This window comes from Bactrocera tryoni, chromosome 4 (genome assembly GCF_016617805.1).
Source record: "Bactrocera tryoni isolate S06 chromosome 4, CSIRO_BtryS06_freeze2, whole genome shotgun sequence".
NCBI classification, from domain to species: Eukaryota; Metazoa; Arthropoda; class Insecta; order Diptera; family Tephritidae; genus Bactrocera; species Bactrocera tryoni.
This window is the reverse complement of record NC_052502.1, coordinates 18727976-18749745: the sequence shown is the minus strand read 5'-3', so window position 1 is coordinate 18749745 and position 21770 is coordinate 18727976. Positions and strand designations below refer to the sequence as shown.

At 34.5% G+C, this 21770-nt stretch overlaps 1 protein-coding gene across 3 annotated transcripts in view; it reads left to right on the top strand.

The window, feature by feature from the left end:
• The window catches only part of LOC120774506 (CUE domain-containing protein C354.10), a 43764-nt gene that overhangs the window by 1562 nt on the left and 20432 nt on the right, over positions 1 to 21770 (top strand). For 2 of the 3 annotated variants that reach the window (XM_040104188.1, XM_040104187.1), the window contains one exon: positions 8398 to 8598. The exons of the other annotated variant lie outside the window; for it this stretch is intronic. The gene's annotated coding sequence lies outside the window, so the exon portion shown is untranslated. The remainder of the gene's footprint in view (positions 1 to 8397; positions 8599 to 21770) is intronic. 3 annotated transcript variants of the gene reach the window in all.

The window sequence follows — 21770 nt, the reverse complement described above, 5'->3', positions numbered from 1 at the left end:
AAAAAAGTTTTTCATAGAGGACTTGATTTTCATCTGTCAGTTTGTATAGCAAATATGTATATGTTGTAGTAGTACGATCTGAGCAATATGTTCGGAGATTGTAGCCTTGCTACGGGTAATAGTCTATGCCTAATAATGTGTATATACCCTGTAAAATAAAAAAGTCTTCCATACAAAGACTTGATTTTCATCTGCCAGTTTGTATGGCAGCTATATGTTATAGTGAACCGATATCGACAGTTCATCAGCTGAGCAGCTTCTTGTGATGAAAACGACGTGTCTAAGGTTTCAGGCAGATAACCTCAAAACTAGTTCGACGTTTTCTCAACTTCAAACTTAATATTCCCTGTTTAGGGTATAAAAACAAAAAAATTAATTAAATAAAAATAACAACAACAAATACTTTGAAATAAAACATATGAACTTCAAGGCGGCAAGTGTATAGTAAAGCAAAAAGTCATTAAAATACCACAGCGCTACCAGCGTCAAAATTTATGGCCGCTCTTGGCTGCTTACGCCGCTGGAATTTAAGCTTCCTTGTGGGACAAAAAATAAAAAAAGTTTCAGTAAATATTTGTGTACAGAAAGCGATTATAAAGCAAAATTTCATAAAAATGAGTTAGTATGTCTCTTATAGCCTGCCTTCGCAACCAATTAGTTGTGCGCATGCGCACGCGTTGCTGCTAAATTTAAGGCCGCCAACCGCCAACAATATTTGCGCTGTCAGCATCCTCATTTACGAACACATATAAATATGTGTCTGTCATTTGTGCTTGTTCGCCGTGGTGTGCTTGTCGCATAAAAAATCTGCCACATAATTAAAAAAATAATAAAAAAAAATAAAAAAAAATTTAATTATCGCATAACGAAAGCGAAAAAGTGTAACAAGGTAAACAAAGTGGCCATAAAAAGCAATTGCTACAACAAAAAGCAAACTCAATGATAAACATAAACCTACTAAGCGTGGTAGTTAGAGCAAAATGTGGCTTGTCAGTAATTTGAGACATAACCAAGTACATTACAAGAAGAGCAACAACAGTGTCAACAATACTGTGCGCAAATACAATGCAAATTAAAATACAACAAAAAGCAAAAAACATGAGTGCGAAAATTATTCATATATACCTAGTTGAGTAGATTCGATTTATGTATGTATAAATGTATGTATGTCGTCGCCTGAAATGCAAAACAAGGTATCATCAAAAAAAAAAAAAACGAAAATCGCCGTTAGATACAATAACCAATATATAATCGTTTTATAACCAGAACAAAAATTTTATTTCAGTATTGGAGTGTGGTAACCAATATATAACCGTTTTATAACCAAAACTCAAAATCTTTTTTTTATTAGGATTGTATGCGCGCCTCAAACCACCGACAAACAAATGAAACAGCTCCCCAGCGGCGTTTAAACTTTAAAAGTTTCATTCAATTTTCACATACATACCAAATTATAATTTGCAAGAAAGGTGCAAAAAAAAAAATAAAGGAAATCAACCACCCCTTTGTAGATCGCTCTCTAATAAACCAGCTGCTTGAGTTTTAAGAGCGACAAGAGTTCTCATCAGACAACAGTTGTTAAATAACAATGAAACTTGCGCCAGTGATCTTAGTTCGCTTCCTCTTCCATTTCCAATTTTTTGGAATCATGTTTCGTTTGCTTATTTATAAAAATATAGACACACATACATATGTACATAGAATATGCATTTCGATCTCATTTCCTGCTCTACATCGACTTTCTTATTTATTTTAACTGTCAGCAATTGACAGCGATGGACCATCTACAGAAACCCAATGAGAAATTGTAAGCCTTTAAATAGAATATCTGTTGCGAAAACACAACAAATATGATTAGAGAATACGGTGAACCTGAACTCGCCGCTCTTTTCGTTGAACTGGCTCCTGCTAAAGTAATTACGGCAGCCATTATTCTGACTATGCTTCAAGCTCACGAACTGATCCATAGATAGATAGATAGATAGTAAAATTGAGGCTTTGCACTGCGACCTATGGTCTATTGTGCTCTCCCCTATATCACAAATGGTCACAAAGGTTCAGCATCCTGAAAAATTCCAGGAGCCCTCTGGGTGCGACTGAGGTACTGTGATCCCTGTCCAGGTAGATGGATCCTTGGGCCTTAAGCCTGCTTCTGCAAATTGCTGGGCAATCCTGAATCATGTGTTCTGGAGTTTGCTGTTCCATGTCGCAGAACCGGCAGTTTGCTCTCATGTTTTGCACAAGTGAAATAGAAGCAGATACTATGAAGAATGAAGTAATTATTCAACTTTGTATTATCATTTTTGTGATATGATTTGTTTTCTGTTTTAAAATTGTTGTTGTTGTTGTTCTAAAGGTTATCTAGTCCCCGTCATGGTGGTAAGGTTCAGATAAGTTGACATTGGCTCTCGAGTGTCACACCTGAAATCTTAGGGTTATTGACAGTTGGAATTTTAACTTTAGCGACTGCAATATTAAGGTCAAGGCAGTACTCTTTCGTACAGTTGTTTCAATACAGTTCTTAGTTTCGCCTCGGACTTCTTCCAAGCGACCATATTGTTGAAAACAAAAAGAAGACAGGAAGGAAAGTATATAATAGGTGATGTTGAAGTAATATGATATAATATTATGGTGGCGTGTTGCACTATGTATTCCTTACGCCGGACCAAACTGTCAACAAATAATCTTATATAAGCGGTAGGCCTTAGGTCAAGGTATTTGACTGAAACGGCCGGAATTATAGGCGCAAATTCTTGGTTCCTTCATCACGATAATATCCCATGTCATATTGTATTGGATATTCACGGCTTTTTTGGCAAAAAGTCTACTCGTGTTGTTCCGCAAGCACTGTATTCAACTGCTTTGGCTTTGTGCGACTTCTGGCTATACAGCCAACTCAAAAGACCAATGCAGCGGCGACGTTTTGACACAATTGAGGAGATAGAAAATACGAACCGAAGAAGATCTTGAAGGCTATTTCTCGAGGACTTAAAAAGCGTTGCCAAATGTGTGTTTTATTTGACAGGACTTATTTTGAAGACGATTTGAAAGAATAGATAACAATTTAAAGTTCATAAATAAACCTCACCTTTTTGATGATAGTAATAAATATGTATAACCGTTAATAATATAAAGAAAATCATTGCATAATTAATACAGCAAGTGACCAAAAATATCAAAAAGCACATATTTAATTTGGTTCAGAAATACTTCGGTGTGTACATACACGCCCTTTAACGTCTGGAGAAAATAAATAAAAGCGAACTTATGCAAACAACGAACTCGCAACGACCTTGTTGCGTGCTACCGCCTTCAAGCGCTTCACTGCTCTGGCGCTCCGTTGTGCTAATTGTAAATATTTACATACATATGTATCGCTGTCAAAATTACTTAAAGGCGACTTGTGACTTGCTTTATGTTTAAAAAGAACAACAACAGCAAGTGGGTATGCATTTCCATTGTGAATGACCTAAAAAGCAAGGTGAAGTCTGCCTACTACTGCTTGCCGCATTTGATTGCAGTCGAATAACAGCTAAAGTGAATAATTATCAAATTGGCTTGAGCAGATAATTAGACAGACAATTAAAGTGTGAAAACTCGTTTTAGCGAAATGCTAAATGCATTTTACTGTACTTAGTGATAAATTTAATAGTGAGAAGTAGAATATTTCATCGAGGTTTCTGTCTTTTCTCTCGAAAAAGTATTGTCTTACTAGCAGGGTCTGTAAGAATATATTATATATCTGTATATACAGATGTGTACTGCACATATCTATGTATTTGTATATAGCAAAAATATCTTCCGTCTTCATTATTTTGCCAAAATTAAGCAGATAAAGATCAATTCAGGCGCAGTGTGGGCCTCGGAATACCGCACAGCGTGTTTACATGTATATTTATTATTATGGCAAGCCATAAACAATTCTCGTATTGGCATATTTCTCACAGCCGAATTCGTATTATGGGAAATCGGCATGGAATTGTAGTCAATTTTAGTTGCGAATACATAAATGTGTTTTCATTAGTCGATTTGATAAAATTTATGACTCAACTAGTTCTCATGTATTATTCGGCATGTTTTTCCATATAAAGCTTGTATCCCACAGCGTTATTCAAATTTTTAATTTTTTAAATTCTTATTTCAATTATTAATATGCTCATGCGGTCACTTAGTCATTAGATTTATAGAAATTTGAGCTAGAGCAGGTTGGCAGCAATGAAAGTTTACGATTAGCTGTTTGGCTGTAAGTCTGAAAACATTTTCAGGAACATTCTGATTTCCTCTAAACATGCTGTAGAGGCCGTATATATCGCTCAGAGGCGATGTAAAATAGGTTCTAAAATTCAGATATTCTAGATGATTTTTTCTTCTTCTTCTTTACTGGCGTAGACATCACTTACCTCGTTATAGCCGAGTTAATAACAGCGTGCCAGTCGTTTTTTTTTTTTTTTGCTATTTGGCACCAGTTCGAGATACCAAGTACAGCCAGATCATTCTCCTCCTGATTTCTCCAATGGAGTGGACTGAATCGAAAACCGTCAAAGCTGAAGTGTTCTTTTCCATCCGGACAACATGGGCTAGCCAGTGCAGCCGCTGTCTCTTGATTCGCTGAACTAGGTCAATGTCGCCGTATATCTCGTACAGCTCAAAGTTCTATCGACTGCGGTTTTATGATGTCAAAGCTCAAAGCACCATAAATCTTCCGCAAAACCTTTCCTGGAACTCTCTTATAGAGTTAAAGAGTTTGGTGTTTGTTCATCGAGAAATTTCCCTGTTCACAACCAAGTCCTTTGCTGTACAGAACCCAATGCGTATCTATCTATAACAAGATGTTGGTTCGAGTCGATGTTAGGTGCTCGAGGCATACGCAGATTAAGGACACTGGAGACTTATCGGCCATCTATCACAAAAGGATCGATCGAGCTTCTCGAACTTTCGCACTTTTCGATGCGGTGACCGCCAGCTTGATGAATTTTCTTGTTCTGGAATCTACTACTGCAGACAACGCAACCATGTTTCTGGCCCCTGCGAAGTCATTCAGCCTCAACATACCATTTGTAGAGATTTCACCATGGAGGCTTAATTTTCCGACACTTGTACCAAAAGTGACATCTACATATGCAAAAACGAAAAGTTTTCAATCTTTCGAAAGGTATCACATTAAAAGCTGTCATTGAGCCTACTATAATTTTAATTAGGCATCATTCAATGCTTCAACTACAATCTTTTTATAATGTATAAACTTCTATGTTCCTAATCTACCCTCCTTAGTGACTTGACAACTCAAATCTTCTGCAATAAAATGAATTTTCTGTAGATTTTTTCTAATTTTTTGTTATTTTTTCATACAAACTGCATAGTTGTATATATTCTAAGGCAAACACAATCGTTTAGATCACAAAGGCTCTTGTCGGCTTTGTATGCCTAATTACTGATATTAGACATACTATATAAGAAAGGTTTTGCGTTTGACAATTTATTTCGAGTAATTCTATATTGGTTTTGGCCTTACATGAGAGAATAATTTGCCATGAGACAGTTGGCATGCATTAAATCAAGCAAAATCAAATAATTGTGCAGTCCACGACCACTTAAGACACATTCAAATTTTTGTCGCTCATCATTAGCAACTTCTCTTTGTATGTTGATAAAGGTGTTCAGTCAGTGCAACCTTCTTGTGTGTATTCATTTGACAATGAACATGACCTCGGAAATCCTACTGAAAAAGTTCCGAAATGAAAAGTAATGCCAATGTTACAACAGCAAACCGAGAAGAGCAAGAATTGAAAAAGTGTCATCCAATCAGCAGCCTTTTTCTCGCACTTATTCTCTCTACTCTCTCTCTTTTATAAATTTGGAGTTGCTCTAGCAAAAAATTGCCGTGTTTGAACGTAGTCTACCTTTTACAAAAGCACTTCCATTTTACGAACATTGTATGTACATAAACCGAATAATTTTCGATTATAATGAAGTCTCTACTCATTAGCTCCGGAATGTTTTCTTTTATTTCCTGATGAGGTTGTATTAAGTAAGCCACGAAGTTTGTAGTACCCAGAAATATACGTTGGAGAGCCTATAAAAAATATATATAAACGAACAGCATGACGAGCTGAGTTAATATAGCCATGTCTGTCATGTCTGTCAGTATATAAGCGAACTGATCATTCAATTTTTGAGATATCGGTCTCAAATTTCCTTTTCCTTTTCTCGACAAGAAGCTGCTTAATTTATCGGAACCGTTGATAACGGAATACTATAGAATATAGCTGTCATCGGAATCAAGTGCTTGTATGGAAAAATTTTTAAACTGAAAAGATACATATGTATCTTCACAAAGTTTTGCATGGGTAATTTTCAAAGGCATTGATACAATATTTGAACAAATTGTTCAGATCGGACTACGACTGGATATAGTTGCCATACAAACTGATCGATCAAAGGAGAGTCTTTGTGAGGAAAACTTTTTAATTTCGCGAGATATCTTCATGAAATTTGGCAAGAGATATTGCCTAAGGCAATAATCTAATCTCACAAGAAATTATTTAGAATGGATCACTTTAGCATACAGCTGCCTTGTAAGGAACTTTTTGTATTGTATTAGTGAAAGGTATATATTATAGCTTCGCCACACCCGAAATTAACGTTCTTTCTTGTTTTTTAAGTCAATTGAAATTTCTATTTCACTTAGAAATATCCAATTTCAGTCAAATATCTATGTACCGTTTTGTTTGATAACCTTACTTTCCTTTCTTTAAGTTTCAGAGATAACGACCAAAAATTGTTTAGTAACAAAAATTGTTATTTTTGCTTTACAATTCATTAACTATTTCGTATTTTATTACTTAATAAATAAATTTTTATCATCATTTTAGAAAATATGTTAGGAAAAAATTTTCGAAAATTTTGCATGACATTTTTTTGAATTGAATTATATATTCAGACAACTTTTTTTTACGATTCTGAGATAACAACTAAAAATTGTTCAATCACAAATAATGTTAATATTTTTTTTTTATTTTATTATAATAAATTTGAATTTTTTTATTTTAGAAAATATATACATATGCACATATAAAATATATATCAAAAAATAATTTTCGAAAATTTGTATGACATTTGTTGGGATTGAATTATTTATTCGGAAACCTTTAAAATTATGTTTCAATGCAAGCCATAAATATTAGTAAGAAAATAACCGTTATATACACTTTATTTGCATAACTGCATAAACCAGCTTACAAAGTTTTGCACTCAAAGCCCTATGCGGCTCTAAAAGTCAATGAACAGCTGCGCTAAGTTTTAAAAAAAAAACAACAAAAACTAAAATCGTTTATTGGCGAATGGTTAACGAAAAAAATTTGCATTTCTGCGCGAAAATTTTATATATACATACATATGTACATATGTTTATGTACTTAATTTTTATTTATTTCTCTTTGTTTTTTTCCTCATTTTTGCTATCAGTAATAACTATAGCTGGGCGCTGACCAACAAAAAAACTCTATATTTTCTTTCACTACCTTTTCTACTGCACATACATATGTATATATATGTACATATATATTGTTTTCTTGCTTGACTGTTGTTTGATGCATTTCCAACTCTCTCGCCGCTTTGATTATGTGCTTGGCATAAACTTGGCATGTCATGCGTTTCAAATATGCCATTAAGCCAGCCAGCAATTCAAACAACAATGGAAAAGCGAAAAAGAGGTCAATTGCCGGGAATTAAATTCTCTTTTTATGTATGTATACAAAACAATATTTTATGTGGTTTTCTTATGGCGATTTTACTGCCAGCTCTTTGTTGTTGTTATTTTGCGCTCAGTTGTATTTTTGATTTATGTGTATATTCTTTTTGTGAACATATGTTTCACACATACACACACACAAACACATATATATATATATATATACCATACAAACATATACATACACAACCACATACATAGCATAACTACAAGCTTTAATGATCTGTTGCGTCGCTGCACAAACGTCAGCCACATGGACGCGCCGCAAGTCGGGCGGCCGGACGGACGGACGTGCGCCAGTTAATGCATTCGATGCGTGAAGTTGAAAAGTTTTCACCAAATGCAATTTCGAACAATAAAATAAGCATCTAAACCGACATTTTTATGCTCACGAGTGTGTGTTTGTGTGTGTCTGTGGTTGTATGTGTTTGTGGGTAGAATTTGTAGAAAATCGCTTTTAGCTCTTAGCATGCCAGCCGAAATATTTCCACGTCATGGTGTGATGCATGCTTAGTTAGCTACTATAATCATGTAACGGTATTCCTCTTTCTAAAATGCTGCTGTCGGCTATGCAGCCGCACATATGTACATACAAGTGTAAACGACTAAGTGAAATTCCGAATTGTGTAAAAACTGTTAAAATGTAGGAAATTAGTAATTATCTGCCAACTACCGGGAATCGCTTTAGACTTTCCATTAATCAGCGTTGAGATTTTATGCCGAATCGGTTAAATAAACGCTTCTGGTGGTGTAAATTGACTTTCAAGCTCTACAAATCGTAAAGGTCAGGTGAAATGTACATATTTGTTGAGCGAGTGAGGGAAAGCAGTTGCAGTAATTCTTGAAAAGTAAACATGTCCAGTTAGTTTTGATTTGCAACTATTTCAAGTGTTTTATGTAGCAAGCCTATATTTGAATATTTGTTATAAAAATTTAGTCCAAATAATTTAAATCAAAAATTAATCGATTTATTAAAAAAAAAAATTACATAATTTAGAAAAAAAATTATCAATATATTTCAAAACATTTTTAAAAAATTTGGTCTTTACAATTAGAATATAAATTAACCTATAACTAAAAATTATGTAAAAAATTTGATTAATATAACTTAGGAAAAAAAATTAATCGATAAACCATATATATACATATATATACATATATATGGTTTATATCATATATGTATATATTCAAAGTTATCTTAAAATAGTTGTACATATAATTTGCGATTAAAATTAATCGATAAATTTAAAAAATTATATTCGATAAAATTAATCGATAAATTTAAAAATTATATTCGTTGAAATTTATCGATAAAGTTAAAAATTATATTCGATAAAATTTATAGATAAATTTAAAAATTATTAAAACAATTTGATCCACACAATTTAAAGCAAAAGTTTATCGAAATATTTGAACAATTTATAAAAAAATGCATCAGTTTAGTTTAAAAATATTTAAAAAAAAAGTTGGTCAATACAATTACAAATGTACAAAATTAAATGGCAAGCTAATCGATATATCTCAAGATAAACGATGTATCGATATATATCATAATTAGTTAAAAAAATTGCTTTATATAATTTATAACTAAAATTAATCGGTTTATTTCGAAATCATTTAAGGATTTCAGCTATATAATTTTGATATATCGATATATTTAAAAATTTAAAGAAAATTGGGATCCATATAACGTAGAATACAACTAAATTACATATTTCACAATTATTTAAAAAAATGTATTCATATAACACCAATTAATCGAAATATTTAGATATATTCCAAATTATTCAAAAACTCAGATCCTCATATATAACATCGAAGGCGCATTAAGCGTTACAATTAATAACTTAAAAATATTGGTTACAGGGGTATAAGTCCAAAATTTCCTTTAAAAAATCTCCTAGACAAATTTAAGACACTTTCTTTAAAACAGGAAACGAAAGGAAATATTTTCCTGAATAGATAAGTTTCTACTCCATCATTGAAAGAAATAAGTGTGAGAGAAATGAGGAAAGCATATGAATTCGAAAATAGCTTAATTCTTCATAGAACGGGTATTTCTTCGAGCCGGCATCCGAATCCTTATTTTTCTAGCTAATAGATTCAAAATTATGGATTTTCACCAACAGGATTATGAATTTTTCACGGTCTGGACCGATACTGACAATGATACTAGTCATCTTCAGTCACCATGCTTTAGCGAGCAATGAATCGAACAAACTTTACAAAACATTTTCTGTCGTAAGAACCGCTTTGACCACTAAAATAAAGAAGTGAACGAGTAATCTTGGTCCGGTTTTTATAGATCATATTTTGATATGTATTAAGAAAAAGTCAAATTCTTTCGAATAATATCACTGAGAGCACGAAGATGTCCATTTCATTAAATACTTGGTTGGTGAACTGAACTATTACTACTACTAATATACCCCTACAAAATGCAATGCTATTGATCCATGACTTCATTGGCAAGCCCAGGTATGATTTTGATCAATGATTTCAAACTTCATGGGCTTATGATCAATATTTTCTCATATATACAAACATCTGACTAATTCGTCATTATACAAATAATAAAATTATTTAATTTTTTTCTCTTTTCTAACACAGTTTAATATCCCGTTGCTTTTTTATTTAACCAACAGTGGGTTACAAAGCCAAAAACCATTATGGGGGTCTGACGCCACAGGTAGTCGCCAACACAAGGTCGCTAAACAGCCGGAATGCCTTGTATGCGCTAAACTTCAGCTAATACTTGACTTAGACATGAGTCACTAGTGTGACTGAATAGTGTCAGTCATCATTTAGCACGTTTTACAAAAACGTCAAAAAAGCAAAAAATCCATTTAAAATCAACAACAACAATGTTGCTAAACGAAGCAGTATCGTTTTACACAGTTAGTTGCGAAAAGTTCTCTTGCTGTTTTTGGGTCATACTCGTTTATTTACACATATATCTACATACATATATATGGATTTTACATACATATCCAATTGACAGGAGTACTGACATTTCTAAGCCTTTATTTGCCAATATCTACAAGCGCGCAGCTTAAAATAGTCGAAAAGCACTTTGGCATAACAACACGAAGCCATCAAGTCAAGCCAAGAATTTATGTAAAATACCGGCGACAAACATATGTATATATGTCAATGTGTAGCCTACACACACCTTTGCTTAGACAGGTAAGACGCTTCGAATGCCGACAATAACAAAGTTCGAAGCGCCGCTCAATTCTCGAAATGTATTCATCAGCAATAGCGAAGAAAACGGCGTTGAGTGAACGACATTGTTGTAGCAAACGTTACGAATAGTGGTAGTTGGCGCTCTCTTCCGATTGAGCGCTCAAGATAAAGGCTGAGCATGGCTTGCTGGCATCAAAACACATTTGAAAAGCTAGAAACATTGACAGCTGCGCATGGGAAATATTTGGAAGTTAGCGCGCTCTGCCGCTTTCCAATAGCATAAGCTCTATGCGTGTTTCATAAGGGAGCGCTGTTGATCCGACAAGATAAGCGATCAATAGTTTCGAGAGCGCGATCCGTGTTGCCATATTAATATTTTCGAACAAATTATTGTAGAAAAACAATTTAAATAGTATGAAATGGCAGCTTATTTATAATGATTCAAAATTGTGAACTGTCAGATGGTAGGATGATTCATTTTATAATGACGAAATTAGGAAAAGCTAGTCGGAATTAAGAGAAATATAATTATGTGAATTTTCGTATTCTGTCGTTAAACGCCGACATTGCCCTGAAGAGGAAACGTCAGAGGCTCTATAATGTATATAGTATGTATAATTGATCAACACGACGAGCTGAGTCGACTTCGTTATATTTGTCTGTGTATCCTTCATATTTTGAGATATCGAACTGTAATTTTACACATGTTTTTTATTTCTCAAGAAACTGCTCCCTTTTCGGAACAGCCGATAACGAACCACTATAGCCTATAGCTGTCAAACAAACTGAACGATTACAATCTAAGTCTTATATGGAAAGCTTTTGTGAAACTCGTAAAGGTATCTCGCCAAGAGATTTGGCACGGACTATTATTTAAGGCAACTGTGCAATATCCGAAGAAATTTTTCAGATCTGATCACCCTAGCATATAGCTGCCAAACAAATGAACCACCAATCAAAATCAAGTGCTTTTATTGAATTTCTCTCTTTCCTGCTCCGCCTTATTTAGATAATCTTCAGTGACACAAGTTGTATTCCTGCCTCAGCGGTTAGTTTTGTCCACTTTCTGTGCTGAGAATGTGAAGCAGAGGGTCGAGGCCCATTTTCTTAAGGTCTGAAGTTTCTTTCAGCTAAGTGCTCTATATGAATAACCAGAATTCTTACATAATTCCATCTTTTAACTGTTGAAAAATTGTCTCCGTTTGATTTATACTTTATCTAGATACATAAAAATTCTCAGAGTAGGCTATATTACAATGCAGAAGGTTTATTCTATATTTCAACAAGAATTCAAAGTCTCAAATGCAATATATTATGAGTCCTTTTACAAGTGCCATGTTTAAAACGGAAATGCTTCCGAAAGGTCGAGTTATATATTTTGCTCCCGCTTCCTTCCTGATATGCTATCTGACGATAGTACCCGTAGCTGAAAGTGTACACAAAGACCGTGGAGAGTCGATTCGGCGCCGTTCGCAGCAACTCGGACCGACTTATGAATGGACTGGGCGCTTTTTACGTCGAGATCTTAAATTTAAAGCATATAAAATACAGCTTGTGCAAGAACTGAAGCCGCTTGACCTTCCCAAGCGACATCGCTTCGCTTCATGGGCTCTTGAAAAGCTCTTAGAGGAAACGACGTTTTCGAGCCAAATTTTGTTCTGCATGAGACCCATTTCTGGCTCAATGGGTATGTAAAAGAGCAGAAATACCTCGTTTGAGACAAAGAGCAACCTGAAACGATTCAAGAGCTGCCACTAAATTCAGAAACAATGTTTTGGTACAACAAACCGATTTCAATGGCACCAAACAAATCTGCAGTCGAAAAATTGAGAACCGTCATTAATAAGTACACTCTAAGTTATCATAAAAAGATTTATGGATATGTATTGTGTATCACATGTGCTCCTGTAAATATATTTTTCCATACATATCAACAAAAAATTTACTTCAGCCAAGCTTGAGAAATCCGTAGTCATTCGCTTTGGCGCCTTCAATAACACAAAAGCCGGTTATTTAGTCGCACCACGGACTTTGGGTGGGTGGCACATACTTTTATGAATTTAAGCCATAGGTGAGTGTGTTGATGGGTCTTTGTAAACCCATTAATGCCAAGATTGCCAGCGCCGCGACTACAACTCCAACGATTTTACTATTATGGTATTTATGTATAAACAAACTTCTCTTTCAAGTCTTGTTTGTACATAAATCTGATAGGTGAATTAATAAACAAAACAAAAGTATCGCATTCCCAGCGGCAGTACAGTGGGGCGTTTATGGAAGGTGTTTAGTAAAAACTTCAAAAATCAAAAAAAAATTGAGAGACAAGGAGAGACACTTGAAAAGTTGAACGGTTGATTACCAAGAAATGATAATGAAAAGGTATTTGGGAATCTCTAACATTAAAAAGTTTATATTTCTTGTGTGGACCCTTCTAAATTGGCTATTAGTCTGCTAAGATAGGAGGTGATTTTCACCATTTACATAAGTCAAACCGTGTTTGCATCCGAATCATGACCTGATTCAGCGTACTTCGGGCTTCCTCTATGTCCCTGGTTGTGACTACTTTTGGTTTTTCCATCCGGGTAGCCGATTAAATATGATTCGTCTGTCATTTCAAGTTTTTATACTCCATCAAATCTAATGTTCCACAGGTCTGGGCTTAAAATGGACCCAAATGCAGCACCTGACGCAACTTCAATTCGTCGTGATCCCTCTCTCGTCTGATGCAGAAGTATTCGGTTACCAAGATAGCTCCGGGTTCAGCATATGTTTATATTTAGATGTATTTTTAATTCAAAATCCACCACTCTCCTGCCACTGTGCACCCCATCGGCCTGTCGCTTTGTTGTGGGAAGTGGCGTTGAAAATCCAAACAAAGCAGTCAACTGCTGTCACAATCACTAACATTTTTTATTTCACAAACGTATTTTACTTCTTCATTTTTTGCGTGCAACTACTAAATTTGTTTGTTGTCCGTTTTGGCCAAAGCCAATTCGAGGTTGAATGCACACGGGCTGTCCGCTTGTGGTCGCGGTCTCGCCGGTCCATCATAAATGCTTGAATTGAACATAAAATTGAATTTACGTGTAGGCGTTTATGTAGCATACAAGCACATTACGCATTGGACCAATATGGCAATGCAACAAAAAATGAAAGAAATAGCAACAACAACAACAACATAAAACTTTAAACAAGCAACACTGAAATCGGTTGGTGTTTTTTAAGTATTTAGCGGTGGTGTTGGAAACTTTTGTTCCTGTTTTCGAAATTGTTGTTCGAAATATTTAAAACTGACGTTCTATTTAATAAAAAATTGGTAAATAATTGTAGTTTTTGTGATTTCGCTTCTGAATCTCAATAGTAGTGAGTCTGACAATATAGTTTAAACTATATTTTTTTAATTATTATAGACGACTATAACTAAAATTTAAAAAATTAAATACTTTTAGTCGTTAAAATTAAACAGTGTTGCCACATAACTAGATTTTTACAATTAAAATTATTTCTATTAAGATTAAATTTTAGTTATAAATTTTCCTACATTTCGGGAGCCGATTACAATATATGTGAAGATATTTTGATACTTAATAAATTAAACAGTGTTGCCATATAAGCTCACATTAGCAGACATATTTTAAAATGGATGAAAATATTAAGCCTTTTTTACTTCTAGCGGAATCTAGAATATATGAAGATATTTTCGCAATGAAAAATCAAATAGGGTTGCCATATTTCATATCTATGTATGTAGTCTATTAAAATTAAGTTCTAGTTTTAAAATTTACTATTTTTGGGTGCCGAACGCAATATTTCTGAAGGTATTTTGATATTTCAAAAACTAAGCAGGGTCGCCATATCTGCTTACATTATTAAAAATAATTTAAAATTTATAATAATATTAAAACTTATTACTTCTAGCGGAATCTAGAGTCTATTAAGGAATTTTCGAATTTCTAAAATTAAACCGGGTTGCCATATTTTTCACATTTCTGATTAAATATATTTTTTTCTTTGTTGAGTTTCAAAACTTCGTTTACAATAACGCAATACAAAGATGAACAATTGAATTATAAAGTAAAAAATTATAGTTTTACTAGTAAAAGCTGAGCAGTGTTGCCACACAACAACATGTCTACAATTAAACTTATTTCTCTTAGAAATAAAAACTATATACCTAAATTTTGGCAGCCGATTACAATATTTGTGAAGATATTTTGTTACTTATAAAATTAAACAGAGTTGCCATACTTATAATATATGTTTAAATTATTAAAAGTATGAAAAAAGAGATAAGAATAATAATTATTTTTATTTCTTCTAGCGGAATCTAAATTCAATTTTATTAATTAAACAAGGTTGCCATTTATTTTTAAATTTGTAACTAAAAATATTTTTTAATACATTTTTGTGAAAATATGAAAGTCCGTATATTCAAAATACATTTCTACAATTTCCTGGTGCCTTTTTGTCACAATGTTTGTTTACTTATTTTCGAAGTTTAAAAGTAAACGGGGTTGCCACATGTACATGTTTGCATTCCAACAAATGAAATCATAAATATTTTTCTTTTCCAGCGACATCTAAAACTTACTTTTAATTTTCAAAAATTATGGTTACCATATTTTTTTAAATTTGTAATTAAAAATATTTTAAAACACAAAATAAAATAATTTTAAATAATTTTTTGTGAAAATATGAAAATCCGTGCAGTTTTTGAAGCCAATTACGTAATATGTGACATTATTTGTTATTTTGGAATTTTAAAAAGTAAACGGGGTTGCTAATCATTTTAACACTTGTAATATGCATATAAACTCTTTTAGTACAATCATATCAGAATACTAAAATTTTTCCTTTTTAGGGCAGAAAATGTAAACTTATATGAAGATATATTGGGTAGGGTTGCCACAGAATTCACAAAAAAATATTTCTTATTAGAAAATGAAAGCAAATCCTACACGTTTCAATAATTTTATACAAAAAACACAAAATTTTTTTAAAAAAGAAAAATAAAAACAAATTATTTAATAGTACGAGCCTGTATTATGAAATGTTTTCTATGAAAGTCTGACTCTCCAAGATACATATAATGAAATAGTTTCAAACAGGTGCTGCTTTGAAAAATATATATACTATACAATATATCAGAATGTAACAGATTCTTGTTGGTGAACTATAGCTGAAACTACTTAACAAATCTGAAGGAAAAATTCAAACCTTTTCCGACACATACAGCTTTTTTCACTAATTTAGTAAATGATGGTGGTTTGACCCCACACCCCTTGACTACAACACAAGAAATCCCATGTGTAAGGAAATTTTTGCTATTATTTTCGGTTTTAGCAACCCAAAATTAGCGAGAAACAGCCTTTAACATCACAGTCGCACAATGACTGTAAACTAGCATTATCAGGAAAAATTACTGAATTAAGCCATACATTTTTATATTCTACCCTTCAATAAATAATCTGAGTTTTTGTGCTAAATGAGAGTTGTAAAATCTCTCTTGACGTAGACTCTCTCTTGTAGATACCCTTGGTAATGTTGACACAGTTCTTGCTGTTACTACAGTATTTCCAGCACTGGCTGACTAAATCGGCCAAGCAACCACTCGCAAACCGTTTCCACAACAGAAGGGTCTAAGTAATCGGAACGGACCCGGATTTTTATCCGTCCAAGAACTGTCAACTCAGCACTATTTCTCGAAACTACTTTAGTATTGTTTTCTAAAACTATAACAACAGCCAGTCTCAATTTTCAATCTGATGAAGATGTAGAGATTACACTTCTACTGACTTGTGACAGCTTGGAACTTAAGGCGTTGTCTTTTTTGGATGAAATGACAGCTCTTGAATCTCTTAGGGTTGCTCTTCGGCACAAATGCGGCAATTTTGCTTGTTTACATAGTCATTGAGCCAAAAATGGGCCTCATCGTTGAACAAAATTTGACCCGAAAACGTTGGATCTTCTTGGAACTTTGCAAGACCCCCCAGGAAGGTTGAGCGGCTTCAGTTCTTGCACGAGCTGTATTTTGTACGCTTTCAATTTAAGATCTCGACGTAAAAGGCTATTGAAAAAAGTACCTTTACTTGGGTCACCCGTTAAAATCAAAATTTAATTCAAATTTAAAGAAATTTTAACAATCTATAGCTATAGCACTTAGCGCTCTCACCATCTTTTGCTCTCTATCTCTCGCTCTTTCCTCCCTCAGTAAACTTCCTTTGCACTAAGTGTGCAAACATATTTTAGCTCAGGAAACAGTTACGGAGTCAAAAATTTTCAAGTAGGTGGAAAGAAAAAATCACTGCCTGTGAAACCACGCTCAACTGTGGCTTTCTACTTGGGAAAATTAAAACGGTAAATCAAAGCTTATAAAAGCGCATTGTGAAATGAATGCATTAACCATAAATTATGACTGCCTTTGTATATAATACTATCGGGTGTGTGCAGCTCATGCCAAAAGCTGAAAATTTATTTCATGATTAACTTCCGCCGTGCACAAGCTAAGCTAAGCCTATAGTTTTAGCGCGATAGGCCGCACAAATCCGGCATTTGAACGCACAGCTGAGAATGCATATATACAAACATGCATACAAGAGTATATATGTACATATTTTTAGCTTTTATATAGCTACTTACAAGCGTTTATGTCTAAAGTCTATACATACGCATATGTATGTGCACGAGTCCGTCTTAAGCGCCAAACGCGCGTTTGATGAAGTGGGAAGCGCTTGGCCCGTTAGCACTTGCAAGTGGTCAGTGTTTGTTGTGATTTTCCCATTGACTTTTGTGATCTTTCTTATTCACTTTTTATTATTTTTTCTTTGGCTTGAAGTGTTTTGTCATTCGGAGCCGTGTTTGGGCGTACACTTTTGCTGGTGCTTTTGCGTGGCCAAATAAAGCTCCATAATTGCATGTATGTGTTGGTGTGTGCGCACCGGTTGCCGAGGTCATTCAATTGCGTTGAAGATTTAAATTGCGGACATTAATTTGACCGCCCACAATCATTTTCTAATTTATGATAGGCTTTTTCAAAAATTGCTCTTGAATATTTTGTGAACGCCGCAGCCGCGAATGAATGGTCAGACTTTTTTGGTAGTTACAAGTTGCCGTCTTAAATGAATGTCAACATTTCCTGAAAAAGTCAAGAGCTAAACTAATACTTAGTAAAAATACACACTTGTGATTAGAGTTTGGTGAAATGGCGCAATGAAAACCGCAAAGAATAAAGCAAAATAGTTTTGGACAATTTTTTTAAGAAAAAGTGTGAAATTTAATTTTTTTAAGAACATTTTATTACAAATAGTTTGAAATTAATTTTTTTAAGTTCATGCACTTATTGACAACGAAAAATGATAACAAAAAATGCATTAAAAAATATTCAATAATTTTTATTGCCTAAAACATTGATTACAGATAATATTTGACTCGTATGAACCTGATTTCTAGCTGACCGACACAAATTCATTCTCACAATCTAGGTCAAGTGAAGCAATTTTTTTTTTCAAAAAATAGTGAGCTCCACTTTTTGAAAGCATGATGATTTCAAAACGATACCACTGAATTAAAAATTTTCTGTTTTTTGTAAAGGTTTTCTCATGTCTTAGATCTATAATACTGGAATTTGTTTTTGAATTGATTAGAACACACAATTTCATAATTTCTACTTCAAAATATTGACATTCTTCTTGATTAATCTCCTTTATTATTCGAGAATTTGTTTTTGCTGTAGAAGAGAACACCAAATGGAATCAACAAGGAAATCTAAGTCTTTTATAGCTCGACTCTGCCCGACCTCCTTGAGGAGGATTGTTATCTCGTCGCGTTGTGGTGGCTCAGTAAGTACAATGATCATGAGAACAAGCCTTGTGGTAGTTTAGCAAGTACAAAGCCTCCCAAGTCGATAAGGTGGAAGGTGAGTACCGAAGCTAAAACAATCCACATAACACAATACTTTTGCGAGGGAGGTCGTAGCGTTTGTTCACATGACAGTGGCAGCTACAGCAGGTGTCTGGCTTGCCGTTCCCGAGTCAGTTGGGCCTTAGCAACCGGAACGGACCGGATTTTAAGCCGTCCAAAGACCGTCAACCCGGCACTATATTTCCAAATTGAATCAGGATTTTTTTCTGCTTTAAAACAGCGACAGCAGGGTCTGATTCGCGTTAAAAAAATGTATATTTTCATGGCAGGTTCGAAGGCTAAGTTAGCAGCCTTACTAACGAACTAGGAAATATTGATCCTACATTCCAACCGGAGTTGAAGGAAATACTATACATTTCCTGCTTGGATTTCCACAGGATGGTAGTCTATTCCTTTTTATGCGCTCTGTCTATTCCAATGACAGTTCTTGCCAATGCAGCCACTATTTTTAATTCACTGTGCTATGTTAAATCCGTTCCCACTGCCTGCTTTAGTCATTCTATAGGTTGCCTGCGCTTGACGTGAATTTTAACAGACTCTGTGGCACCACTATTGATAAGTCCTCCAGTGTGTCATACCGTGAGGACCCCAGATGCTCACGGCGTAGTCTTGCCTATGCGGGCCAAGTGCACAAGAGATGCTCCATCGTTTCCCTGGTGCCGTGGTCTAGACGTTTCCTGCAGTCTTCTCGCTCTATCAGCCTCATTCTGCGGTTGTGTGTTGCCACCAGGCAGTAACCAGTTAGTATTCCGATCATGTTCCTACAGTCATTTCTATCGGGTGCCAATAGGAATTTTGTGTACTTAAAATTTTCCGTTTTTCACATGACTTTTGCAGTTTTGCACCCTGGTAGCTCGTTGCACCGTGGTTCCGTAGACATTGTCGTACAGACATTGCATGAGTTTCCCAATGTTGATCACATTTTCGGATGTTGGTCGTATACCATTCTTGGAAATCTCCTCCACTATTTCATTCCCCTCGATGCTTCTGTGGCCTGCGCAGTTTTCAGCGAAGAGGTCTATAGGTGGCAGGTTTAGTATAAGCAGCCGTTGAAGTTGTTCTTAAAGCTCCCGTTACGCACAGCGCAGCGAACCTCTGAACTCTTTCCATTGGGTTTCGTTGGTGTATTTCATTACGATTGTCCGCCATACTACTGCATCGTAGAGTATCCTAATAATAGCTATGTAGCACCAGTGCATGAGAGAGCCCCTTGGTGTTGCCGAGTATCTACTTACACGCATGTAAAGCATTGCCAGCTTTTCTCAATCTGTCTTCAACGTTGTGCTTCCACAGCAAGACTACCCCAGGGTACTTGGAGCGGTCCTTGAGAGAGAATTGTGGCCCATTTATAGAAGGTAGCAGCCATAGAGAAACACAAGCTATACAAGCAGATCCGCTTTCTTCGAATTCAACCCCAGACCCGATTGCGGTACCCAATTCTGGACTGTATTGAGGGTGGTGATCATAATACTGCTAATTGTATGAAGACACCTATCCATTACTAAGATGGTAATGTTGTCCGCATATGCCTCTATTTTAGGGACTTTGCCGTCCAAGTTCTCTAGCATTTTATATACCACTACTGCCTATAGAAGAGCACTATATCTTGCGGAGTACTTCTACAGACTTCCTTGGTAATATTAACTACTCAAGTTAATTTTAAAAATTCTTTTTAGAAAAACGACGCTTAAAATAACTTGATGGAACTGATTGGAGTGATCGGGTTTATTTTGGAGGCTGTAACTCAAAAACTATTTCAGATATCGTTTCAAAATTTTAGTAAGCTATTTTTGAATGTATAACCAATTGTTCTTTAATTTTATAAAAGCTTTACCCCAAAATATACATATGTATAGTAAAGAACGATATTATGTGTAAGCATCTGTCTCTGCCGCTCTCTTTTTTGATCTATAAATCAGCTTTGACTGTCCTCAAGGTTCATACATACCTCGCAATATGCTCAAACGTAACGTGATCGCAACTACCTATATCTAACTGAAATACTATATCTCTTCTAACAGGAGAATGCTCTTCTTTCTTTCTAATATTTTGTAGAATGAGAGTTTTTTAAACTCATAAGCACATTTTTCAGAAAGTCGAAATAAAAATTTATTGAATTAGAGCGTGCAGCACATAATGCTTGGGATATTATTATTATTTTTGTATACATTTAAAAAAACACTAATCTCTGGCCATCTGTTCAAACAAACAAATGGTATTTGTAATTAAAATATTTTTGTAAAACGTTGAAAAGAATAGCTTGCAGACAGCATAACTTTCACCAAGCACATTGGCGGCCGCCAGACAGACGTAAATTCAAGGCCCAAGTTCAAAAACAGAGGCATTCATGGCGAGCATAAACAAAATAAATTTTCTGAATGTTCTTCAATATATATATGAGCCTACATTAGGGTGTTCTTGGTAGCAATTTTTTTTAATTTTGTGGATATATATATTATTTATAGGAAGTATTTATATAACCTTTCTGTGTAATGAAAAAATGTATTGGAACTTTCTAGTCTTGCAACGAAACTAAATATTTTTAGCTGAAAAACTGCAGGAGACAAATGGGTAACATTAATGCTAAATTATTTTCGTTAATCCCGAACAAAGTTCTAAAAAAATGTTTTCAATGTCATTATTAAAAGGAAATAATTTATTGATAGGCTTGTTTGTCTACTCTATTTCGTGACTAACTATGTAAAGAATGTATCTAATATACTAAGTATATTTGAGCAGCATGAAAGGAATTTCAACCCACGGACTCCAATATCTGAGCCCACTTGCCTACGCTTTGGCTACAAGCACGTGTCTATTTGAAATTCAGTGAAAAAAATCAATCACAAAGTAATTAAAGTCGTGTGACCAATTATCGCACTTTAAGGTGATTTTCCATATCGGCGTACGCTTAAAA